Raw genomic sequence first — 12,893 nt, forward strand, 5'->3', positions numbered from 1 at the left:
ATTACAGCCAGGATTCAACTCTGAACTGAATTTAAATTATAAGAATTCAGATTTTGAAAAATGTGGTAACTTTCTTTTGTCATATCCTAAGCCCCACCATTATCAAAACTAATGACAAATATTGAGCCAGTGGGAAAGGATTAAAATGTCTTCTAAGTTGATTAAAAACACACTACTTTTCATTTTAGAAATTCAGCATTGCCCACATTCTGCTTTTGACACAAATCAGTCAAGTGGCAATATTACAGAAATAGCATTTTCCATTTATTTGCTTCTCTTGCCTTATAAGTTTTTTTTTCTTCATTTTTAGTGATGTAATCTGATGCTGAATTTGGGCTTGTGAGCTCCAAGAGTGAAATGCAGTAGGGCTGTGCAAAGATCTGGATTTGATGGGCAAAATGTAATTGAGAGAATGCATGGATATGCATGTGGCACCTGTCAGGAACCTTTTAAAGTAGCTGCTTCTTTTCTTGGACTTCTGTTGCTGGGGTCTACAGCTGACAAGCAACCCCAGATGGAAACTCTGGGAAGTAGCTTCAGCATATCAGGAAACAACTGATTTGTATTTCTCATTGCCACCTGCACCTGCATATGAGAAACAACCAGCATTTCATTTTATTATGGTCACAAGACCAGCACTGCCAACAGCATACACATTCAATTAAAAGAAAATAAATAAATACAAAGTACAGAAATTAAAGCTGAATTAAAAGCAAAGGGATAAAAGCAGTGACAGAGCAATGACTGCATTCAGCTTTAAACAATAATTAACATTTGAAGGTAACAAACTGTAGCACAAAACCTAGCAACTTTGGAATTGTTCATCACACGTGTATCTACCAACAGATGAAATACATAAAAGCCCTGACAATTGTTTATCACACATGTATCTACCCACAGATGAAATACATAAAAGCCCTGGCAATACTAGTAATGAATATAGGCCTAGTATCATTATAGTAAGAGCAGTATAGAAAGATGTGAGCTTCTTATCTAAAGAGTAGAAATAATCACAGACTTGCACCCTATAGAACAAAATAAACTTTCAATAAAAATGTCTCTGATATCACTGCTCTGTGAGAATCACTGTGAATGACCCAATTCCAGCTTTAATGTATTTGCACATTTATTGTCCTCACATTGCTACCATGATTTTCTCTCATTTGTGATTCTCTCATTTTTCTCATCTCCTGCCCCGGAAATGGAAAAATCTGAGCTTAGATGCATCATAAATAATTCTTTAATAAGTAATTATCTCACTTCATTCTGTCAGCATGTTGAATAACATGGCTAGCAAATTCTGTTTCTGCTGGAGTCTTCCAGTTTTGTTGACCTTTCTTTTTTAAGGAAGGAAGGAAGGAATTTATGGGAAAATGCTGAAGCAATCCTCTGAATTATAAAGATTTCTCTACTGGAAAATCAAAAAGTATTCCAGAGTCCATGTCTATTTCTTATATTCACACCCAAAGTTCCATTTTTAATATGGGGTGCATTGCTTGTTTGTATAGCGCAGGGTTGATTTAGCTGTATATAATGTACTCTTTAATTCTTAGTTAAAAATGCCAACGATCTTGCAAAAAAGGGCTACAATGAACAGCCTCATGAAAGAAAGGAAAGAAACATCCAGTTTTTGCTTGATTTTTCTCCCTCATTCTCTGATTCCTTCAGTATTAATCTGTCATAAACAATAATTACACTTGAAAGGGTTATCAACATTTCCTTGCCAGAGAAAGGGGAGTCTGCCAATCACCCTGGTGTTTCAATAGATGACATTACTCCTTTGAAAAACATCCATGAGATATGCTCCTTAATGTTTCTTCCTCTACCTCAGCAGAGTTCTGGGGTGAGTGTTGCTTTAGCATCATCTTATTTACTGTATTATAGTCAAATCTTAGCTATATGTCTCTTACTACATCTGAAAAAGCCTGTACTAAGTCAAAGTCCAAAGGTCCAACAGAATTCAACAAGGCTCGCTGTTCTGTTTTATACAGTAGTTTCCCTGGCATAACGTTGCAATGCTGGCTTATGTTTTTCTATGTGCATTACAAAGGACTATATCTGTTGCAAATCTTGCCATCTAAATGAACTCAAAGTATCTTAAATATTTACTTCCTGTTTGCAAAGAAAAACTCCCTAAGGTTTCCATGTCAGATTTTTGTAATAAGGTATTTTGACTATGGATGTATCAAGTTTTCCAAGCAGTACATAATAAGTCGAGAGTAGATCTTCCCCCAGTTTCAGAGCATTGTACAGATATCTCCATTTAAGAACATAGAAGTGTTCTGCTTATTTTGATTTGCAGCAAAAAAAAAGTATTTGATTTGTAAAACTCTCACTTTTCCTTATATGTCTATAGATAAGAGAAAGCCCATAGCTGCTGGCATAACTGCATAAGAATTCATAAATATGATTCATCATTATTGTTATCCTTGAGTTTGATTTTGCCCAAAGATTTTACCTATATTCCTAACAACCTTCCCCCCTGCCCAAAAAGCATTTTTTCAGCTGGTATGTCTTATTAACAGCCTGCCCTCTATTTAGAACTAATGGCTGACATGCATTGATTTCTTCCCTGCTTTTATCGATTAGGCAGCTACTGAGCGTCCACATTCCACCAAAACATGCAAAGAGAAATGAGATAAAAACAGTTCAGAAACAAACCTTTATTCAGATAATGTGCCTGGGAAGGCCTGACTCCTTGTACCAAATCCACACTGAATCAGACAGGGCTCTGAGCTCTACTCAGCAGGGAGCTCAGTCTAGGAGGCTATATGGACACATCCATATAGTTTTCCTGGCAACAATATGGAAGTGATTTGCTATTTAAAAGAGGAAAATAGTTGTAGACGTCTCTTTGAAATTGTAAAATAGGTACTTCATAGAATAGATATATATTTACTCCCACTAGTTCTAAATGCTTGATAGGTTTCAGTATAATGACAAAATTATCTGTATCCCATTGCTCAGTCTCAGTTCCTGGCAGCGAAGGGCCTTTTCCACCTAAGAATTCCTCTGAAAATGTCTCCATCGTAGAATAGTATTGCACCAGTTGGCATTTGGAAAATGCTGGAAGGATTTCAGCATTTTCTAGCCAAATTACAAAATGTTTGGTTGCGTTGCTTGAACTTATGCAGGAAGGGGGTACCAAAAGTGGTTCCCTTTGCTTTTGTGATGGTCCACTTAGCTTCTATTTCTAATAGGTTAAAAGTGTATATAATTGTCTAAATTTGGGGGAAAATAGATTTAGCCCTTTCTCTTACCTTTTCTCTGTATTTTTTATGCTGGTTATTTAGTATGGTCAATAAACTTCTTAACTGCTATTAATAGAAACAAGCACCCTTATGCAGTAGCAAACATAAAAGCCTGTGTGATCATAAAAGTATGAGAAAACAGCATGAAACTTGCTAGCTAAAAGTTCCTGTCTAGTAAATTCATGCATAGTATTGTATGTAGTAAGATAAAGGGAGAGGAAAATTGAGAAAAAATAAAATTTGAAAAGGGGACAGAGATATTTGCAAAACTGCTTGTGACATTAGAATAATTCAAGAATGGGGGGAAAGACTATTAATATACAAATATGGGAAGTAATAAAAAAGGGGAGGAACTCTAGGTAAATTATAGGAAGAAGGCAGGATGATCAGAGAAATAAAATGTGTCACTAAAAACATTTGTAAGCCATAAATCCTATTGCATTCAATAGGACATGTAAGTTCACAAGAGTCTCCAAGAGTCAGCCAGAATTTATCACATAACATGAACTGAGCACTTGAGAAAGCCATATGAATGACAAGAAAAATTCTGCAGTGGATTATGACAAGAATTAGGAGCCAAAATTGACCTTTCAGACATGAAACCAAATTGGTGAACTGAAAAGCTGAAATGGTGTGTGAAAACTCTTAAAGGTCAGAAGTTCTATTCATTGGCAGATAGTGGTATGAACAGATGGTGTTAAGAGAACAATTATGGATGGAGTTTAATGTTTTCTCATTATTATTATTACTTCTTGGACTTATATATTGTTGAAGTCTCTTGCAAGTTTATTTTTAAAAATGGCAGCAATGTTTAACCCTTCATGTTACATTGCTGTATTCCTGTTCACTTCAGTGGAATTTCAGAAATGGAAAGGGCCACTGAAAAGCAACAAAAGCAATAAAATAATTGTATTGCCCCCCATCAGTACAGTTACTATTGTCAAATTCAGTTACAAGCATAGGTTCAACATATTTGTTAGCACTGTAAAAACTTAGATGCTGTTAGACCAGATTCCGACATTTGTTAGACCTGACAACATTTCTGCCCTGTTTTATTTATTTAGTCAATTAGTCAATCAATCAGTGAGGGATCCCTAAAATGTCCAGATTAAACCAATGTAACCATTTTACATTGCACACTTAATAGGCAAGTTAAAATAAAAATTATTAATTTTGTCTTTTTGTTTAATCTTAACCTTCATCTGTCCCATCTAATTCCTTTCTATCATAATTATTTGAAATAAAATGTAACAACACTGCTTGAAATCACCCCTTTTAAAAGACAATAATTTGATTCTCTCTTTAATCTGCATTTTAGATATATCCTGTAAAACTATCCTAGGTTTATGCTGATTTGGTTTAGCTTCTATTGAAATAACAGGATAAACACTCAGATCTGGGAATCTTTTCAAAGTAATCAAAAGCACATTACTAGCTTAAAGTTTTGTGGATATTATGAAAAGGTCCAGAAATATATTTTCTGAAATTGATTTGAGACCAGAAATTTAAATGGATTTCTGTCTTCATCATCTTGGTATTGTGAGATCACATTTTCTGGCCTTCTCTCTTTGAAAGCTAATGAAAGCTCCATCAATCAGCTGATTGTAGAATTACACTGCAGAATTACGCTGAGTGTGACCACTGTACTGTTTTCTATCTCAGAAATCTCTTTGCACCCTTCCATCTTTTTTGGAGTAACATATATTTTTGAGAAAAGAAAGATATTCTGTTCATTTCAGTCTTCTAGCTATTGACACCATAATTGTGTCAATATTAGAAGGCTAATATTCTTCACCTTAGTTCTTCTGAACTTCCTGGATGTGCCACCAAAGCAGTCTGCTCTTCTTGTTCCAGAGTTTATTATTACCTTTGGCTTTATTTTGGATTAATTATTGCAACCAAAGGCATCAAAATGATTTTTTTAAAAAAGGACATCATATGAATTCTGTTGACACTATAATTGGTTCTGATATTCACTGCTGTTCTCCACTGCAACCCTATGTGCCTCTTTACTACTGCTAAAGTCAGATTAGTAATCATTTTACTAACATCCATTCCACACTAGTGATTTCTATCAACTTTTAGAGTCATCCAGACATCACTGTGCCAAAAATTATTTATTTATTTATTCATTCATTCAATTTATGTAGCCGCCCATCTCAGACCAGTGACTCTGGGCGGCTAACAATAAAATCAATCAACATTAAAAACAGTACAAAATTAAATATAATATAAATGTAGGCAAGAGATCTTTAAAAAAGCATCGGTGGTAACACAACCATGAAATGGGGCCCTTCCCACATTCGGGGGCCCAGGCCAGGACATAAAGCCAGGTCTTCAAGGCCTTCTGAAAAGCCAGAAGGGTCGGGGCCATCCTAATCTCAGGAGGGAGGATGTTCCAGAGGGCAGGCACCACAGCAGAAAAGGCACGTCTCCAGGTCCCCGCCAGCTGACATTCCTTGGCTGATGGGACCCGGAGCATGCCCAACCTGCAGGACTGGATTGGACAGGTAGAAACAACTGGGAAAAGATGGTCCCTAAGGTAACCCAGTCCCAAGCCATGAAGGGCTTTATAGGTGACGACCAGCACCTTGAATTGCACCCAGAAACACACCGGCAACCAGTGCAGCTCCTGAAGCAGTGGTGTTATATGTGCCGAGTAGCCAACACTATTTACAACCCAGGCAGCTGCATTCTGTACCAGCTGAAGCTTCTGAATGCTCTTCAAGGGCAGCCCCATGTAGAGCATGTTGCAATCATCCAAACAGGAGGTCAGGAAGGCATGAGTGACAGTGAGTAGAGCCTCCCAATCCAGGAATGGACGCAACTGACGCACAACCCGGAGGTGTGCAAAGGTCCTCTTAGCCATGGCTGCTAGCTGCTCTTCCAGCAGGAGCTGTGAGTCTAAGAGAACCCCCAGATTGTGTACCAGGTCTGTCTGGGACAGAGCCACCTCATCCAGAACCAAAGATGGAAGAACCTTGGTACTGGAAGGCCCAAACACCCAAAGCCACTCAGTCTTGCTTGGGTTGAGCTGAAGCCCATTGCACCCCATCCAGGCCCCTACAGCCTTCAGGCACTGAGATAGGACATCCACAACATCACTCAGACAGCTCGGGGAAGAGATACAAAGCTGGGTGTCATCACCATATTGATTATACCTCACCCCAAACCGTCGGATCACCTCTCCCAGTGGCCTCATGTAGATGTTAAATAAGAGGGGCAAGAGAACCGAGCCCTGTGGCACCCCACACAGTAGGTGCTGTGGACTGGATCTCTCCCCTCCTATCAACAGCAGCTGGAACCAACCCTGGAGGAAGGAGGAGAACCAGCACAACACAGTGCCACCCACCCCCAACTCCCAAGGCTGGTCCAGAAGGATACCATGATCGATGGTATCAAAGGCCGCTGAAACATCAAGAAGAGCAAGGATGGAAGCACTGCCCCATCCCGCTCCTGCCAGAGGTCATCCAAGAGTGTGATCAATGCCATCTCAGTCCCATATCCTGGCCTGAATCCTGACTGAAAGGGGTCCAGATAATCCGCTTCATCCAGAACCCTTTGAAGCTGCCATGCGACCACTTTCTCAACAACCTTCCGTAAAAAGGGGAGGTTGGAGACTGGACAAAAACTATCCAGATTAGCTGGGTTGAGCAATGGCCCCTTGAGGAGGGGATGTACCACCACCTCCTTGAGAGCTGCCGGGGCCACCCCCTCCCTTAAAGAGGAATTAACCACTGCCCAGACCCAATTACATGTCCTCTCCCAGGCAGCCTTGACCAGCTAGGAGGGGCATGGATCTAACACAGAAGTTAGATGACAACAATGCATACAGCTTTATGTTACAGTACTTCAGCAATGACTAAATGATGCTGTGAAGATGCTGTAAATCAGTAATACAGAAATGAAAAATCATGGATCCTGCTTCACTTATTTATTTATTTATTTATTGGGTGGGGAGGAAATTATATAGCCACCCATCTTATGCATCGTAACCCTGGGCAGATCACAAATAAAATAAAATAATAAAAACATTAAAAATAACCAACAACACAGAAATTCCTGGCATCCCCAACCACAACACATCCCCACACATCCACAAGAATTTTTTTAATGGGCCCCAGCCTCATACTATCCCAATACTCGTGGGAAAAACCAAGTCTTTAAGGCTTTGGGGAAAGCTAAGAAGGTGAGGGCCTGCCAGATTTCAGGGGAAAGGGTGTTGCAGAGGGCAGGAGCAGCTACTGAGAAGGCGCACTGCCTAGGTCCCCTAGAGGGCAACAGAAGGGACCAGAAGCATGCCCACCCTATCAGATCTAGTGGAACAGGCAGATACCCTTAGAGCAGTGTTTCTCAACCGTGGGAACTTAAGATGTGTGGACTTCAACTCCCAGAATTCCTCAGCCAGCCGTGGTGGGGAGTTGAAGTTCACACATCTTAAAGTTCCCACGGTTGAGAAACACTGCCTTAGAGAGAGGCAGTCCCACAAATCACCTGGGCCTATGCCATTCAGGGCTTTATTGGTGATAACCAGTACCTTGACTGCACCTGTAATACAATAACAAGTGTATGGATTTGTTGCTATAATCAAAAGTTGGTGCATTCTGAACTTTATTGTGTGTTTCTTCTTCTAAGGTACAATTTACATGGAATAAGTCATGCTGACTTTCTAGATATGATAAAGGAGAATGCGTCCAGCCATGGGTAAATAATGTAGTAATTGCATTTGGAGGTGAAGAAACACACACAAACTCCTCTTAAGTGGGATGACACTTTCCATTATAAGACTTGTCTGTGTAGTAGAATTGGAGTACTTCCCCACTCTGATAACCTGCAGATGTGTTTAGATTTTAACTTCCAGAATTCCTAGCAAGAATGATCAGCTGACCTCCCTAGAGTATAACTGGGTTATCGAACAACATAGTAATGCAGTAAGCCAGGCCAATGTCTGTATATCAGATTCAGGGTTTCAGTGAATAAAACAAGTCGTCGTTTTAAGTAGAGTAATGATTTTAAATGAATCTTTCAGGTTTGAGTTTCAGATCCCATTGACGACTCAGCTGCAGATTGTTAGAGAAGGCTCTTACAGTACTTAAGCTTTGGTTGAATAAGCTTTGGTTTGTAAATTCTATTCACTCCATAAATAGTGGCCAACTGAGCCTGCACTTCTGAAACAAGAACTCCCTACAACTAGACAGAGGTTCAGGTTTTTTTCTCAGAATCAGAGAGAGGACTTCCCACATTTTGTAAGGGAACAAGGGAACTGCCTTGAGGAACAGCAGGAAGAACCACCACCAAGGCAATGCTCAGATAAAAGAGGACTGAGTCCGGGGGAGGAATGTAACCTGAGTAAACATCTCAGACAAGATCTTCCCTAGTTCTCATATAGATAAAGGGAGGGGGGGAAGTGTATTCAGACTTTCAAGATTCTGTTACTATAGCCTTACAATAAAAGTAGTACTGACTTACATGACATCGGATTCCTGGTCTGATCTACCTTGAAGGCCTGACACATCCAGACATGACACCAGGGACCATACTGGCTGGGAATTTTAGCAGTGGTATGACATCACACCCAAGATAGTCAGACAAGGAAAACTGGAACATGGTAATTTATTTATTTTTATATATATACATACATACATACATAAATGATGCTCTCAGATTTTGCTCAGTTCTTGAGAACTGCTTAGATTCTGACATCAGGTAACATCAGATACATGCTGTCACCATTAAAGGGGGAAAAATGAATGAAATAATTATTTCATTATAGGTTTGATAAATAATGAACTGAAGCAAAAGTACATAATCTTCGGGGGGGGGATGAAAACAGCAGTGACAGAATAGGAGAAAAGCAGGGCAAGAACACTAGAAGCTGTGGATCTCTTATTCTCATATTCACTCTCCTTGTTCCTCTTCTTCTGGCATGTGATAAGCTCAGAAGGAACACTCTGCTGAGCCAGTCCCTCAATAGTGTGTGTTCTTGCAGTTGAAGCTTGTGCAAAGCAATATGAGATAAGAAATTAAGGAAATCCAAACTTGGAGTTGGCATAAGTCTCATGTATAAACATAGTGCCAGTTTCAGTAATACTTTCCTCCAAATGAGTGCCTTTGGAGTGATTCCTGTGGAGACATACACTTGGAAAAATATTAGACTGAGATATTGATCAGCTATATTGATTTTTTTTTTCAAGGAGGACTGCCCAGTGGACTGGATTGTTTCTACTCCTATTTGCAGAATTGCACATCAGGAACAATAATGTTTTCGTGTATATAATTCCATAGTATCTTCCCCAATGCTCCCTCCTTAACAACAAATGCTGCATCAGAAGAGTTCATTGAATCATCCAATCAAGTCTGTCTAGTCTGAGGAGTGAAATCCAGACCCTAAATTCAGTCTTGAAATAGGCAACTTGGTATCTGCTCCCAAAGATAGTTCCTCCTCGGTCAAAGAGAAACTCCAAACACCCTGGACGCCTCTTGCTCCCCAGTGCATGCTTACCAGAAATTACTCAACAAGCATAAAAGAAAGGGGCCAAAGTTCAAGACTGCAGGCTCGAGAGCTGTTATTTTAAACAGCATTCCTCAGTTATGGAGTTGAAACCTGGGCAAACCAAATAACAGCAACAACAACAATAATAATAACAAAGATAGTACCAATAGTAATAGGCCCCTTGGGTGTAATCCCAAAACATCTGGAGCACCACTTGAACACTATCAGCATTGACAAAATCACCATCAGTCAATTGCAAAAACCAGCTTTACTTGGAACAGCTTATATCCTGCAACACCTTTAACACCATCAAACAACAACATCTGCCTATCCCAGGTCCTTTGGAAGGACTCGATAGGTGGACAAAAATGCCAAATCCAGTCTAAACATCTGGCTGACTGTGTGACCAACCATCATCATCATCATCATCATCATCATCATCATCAAAAATACATTTGGAGCTAGGAAACCAGAACAAGTTCCTTGCACTCAGTGGTCTATCCGTGATTCTGCACACATGGAACTTAATCACAGAGTCTGCTTCTCCTAAATCTAAACTTCTATTGCCTGCTTTTCCTTATCTGCATTTCTTGTAATGAATTATCCTCTTCATTTATCCTCTTCATCCCAGGCAATTGGCCCCCATTTTCCAGACTCTCTGTAAGCCTATCACCTGCGAATGGACCTAAGTAGAGCAGTTATGAAATGCCTCCTCCCAATTTTCCACTCTGTTTGCTTGGTGTGAATTGTAGGTGAATATTTGCCAATTTGGTGGGTGAGAATAAAACAATTCAAGGATACAGAAAACAGTATTTATGTACGGTGGTGATTTGATGCCTCCTTGTTCCTTATGAGAACTGATGTCTGCAGCTTTTGCACACAAAGATCTTGTGGTGGTACATGCTAGGACTGAAGGATGGCCTGATCTCCATCTCCCCTCATGCTATAATGCTCTGAATAATGTATCTTAGTTTCTAAGCACAGCAAAGAAAAGGTGTATATCCGACAACAACTTCTTGGAATGGCTAGCATCTCTGAGAAGAAAGTGGGATCAGAGAATATTGGGTCCATTTCAGTGGACCATATTTGCTTCTACTGCTTAATTTGGCAAACTGGGTAAGAGCATAACATCAGTTGTGAAAACCGGCAAGTCTAATTTTGAAACACAGAAATAGAAAGGAACAACAGCAGCTTTGAAAAGCACACCAGAATTTTGGGAAACATAGGCCCCTTGTAGCAGAAAGTGTGCTTATACTGAAAGTTTGCATTCTGAACCAGCATTTTTTAAATGGTAAAATTGTCTTATCTATTGTTTTTACTGATAACTTTACCATTACATCTCAGGGGAGAGAGTGAAGCTTATGTGCAGGGCTGTCCGCAGGGTGTGGTCAAAAAAGTCAAGATGGCAGTCACAGTGGTATGATTGAAACTCCACTTGTTTTTAATGTGTAAACATAAAAAAGAGGGAGAGCTTTGAGTGCACCATCCTAGCCATCATCTTTCCAGTACTTTTGTTCCTGGGATAGTGTATATTTCTAGAATTGTGTCTGTTCTAGAGGGTTGCAAGACATCCTTCTAAAATGAAGCTCCAGGGTGACCAGAGAAAGGTACATTTTAAGAGGAAGGAATAGAACTGTAAAAGAATAATCACAGTGACAAAGCCGTGCATCTCCTCCTTGTGGCATCACACCTTACAAAAAGAAAAGAACGTCAACTTCCAAATAGAGCAGATGCTGGTATGGTTCTTGTTGTTAGTGACACAAGAACACCAGCTTACATTTGTTGAGAAACAAGACCTGATTGATATCACTGCTTTCTTACTTAGTCTCCATTCCTTGATCTCCACCCCCACCCCCCTTTGGCAATTAGCAAAGAAAGTTTACTAAGATTACAGTAGATATAAGGGAGCTGATGTCATTGGTCAGCATGGCTTTGTTTACTTTAGGTGTCTCTATTATTTCAGTTTGACATAAAAGTTGTCCTCCTGCTGTCTTCAAAATGCTATCAAGCTCATAAGAGTTATCCTAAACCATAAATCCACCCAATTCAGATTTCTTCCATTTAACAGAATGTGTTGAACTAAAATCTCACCACAGGTATATTACCTTGTGTTCAAATGGATACTTTGTTACAGTAAAGCCAAACAGGCTTCTGTTGGCTTAATCTGTGTGATATACTGTATCTCCCAAACCAGGAGCAGCTTGATGAGTGTCAGAAGAATTAGAAATAGAGTGCTAGGCAGGGCGGAAATCTCTGCTCAGAGTTATTCATCCCTAAACTACACAATGCTTCTGTTCCGCTATATAGGCCATGACCTAGTACTCACATACATCTAAGCTCATTCACAGATAAACAGAGGCTTCAGCAGAACTGTTTTAGGTAAGTCTAGAGGGCATCCAATGATGATGAGATGTAAAGTTTCAAGCCAGAATGTTGCAAAACTATGCATTACAATGCAAAAATACGTTATGGTATTCCAATCATCTCCCTCTCTTTCTCTGATCCAGGAAAAACAACAACAAATGAAAGTAGAGTTTTGTACTGGTATGATGACAATCAGAGGATCTGTTTAATCCTTTCCGTCTGCTGTTTTCTCATTCAGGTACCTCCCCCTCCCATAACCAGATTCTTCTCCTTGCTGGATTCAGACATGTGTCTGCAGTTCTCTTTTGCCTTGTTATTGTTGTTAAATATATTTTATGCTACTTCTCTTTTAAAACATGAGGACAATAGTCTTCCTACACAATACTGAGAGACAGGATGAAAAACAGATGAAGTAGAACCACAGCCACTTCATCACTTCCTATTATTAAAACAAAATTGGGGCACAGTTAAATGAGTTTTCCTTTAACTGGTCTATGATGCAAGGTTTGGCATACAATAGGTTCACCTTTCTGCTTATCCCTAGCCCGAAACAGAAATGGTATGAGGCACAGAGTTTACTTGCTCTCTCTATATAATCAACTTCCAATTGTACTTTTAATGTACCATTTTCTTCCATAGGAATCATTTGGCACTTCTACCAAGAGAAGGTAAAATTATGTCCAGGACCACTGTCTAGAATTACATTAATGGAGGAAGAAGGATGGATTTTTTTTTTAATCATAACTTTCTTAGGAATCTAGGTATATTCGATTTTTTTTCCAGCA

Source organism: Python bivittatus, unplaced genomic scaffold (genome assembly GCF_059951505.1).
Source record: "Python bivittatus isolate LINGU-HERP-01145 unplaced genomic scaffold, Pbiv_v1 ctg000330_np1212, whole genome shotgun sequence".
NCBI lineage: Eukaryota > Metazoa > Chordata > Lepidosauria > Squamata > Pythonidae > Python > Python bivittatus.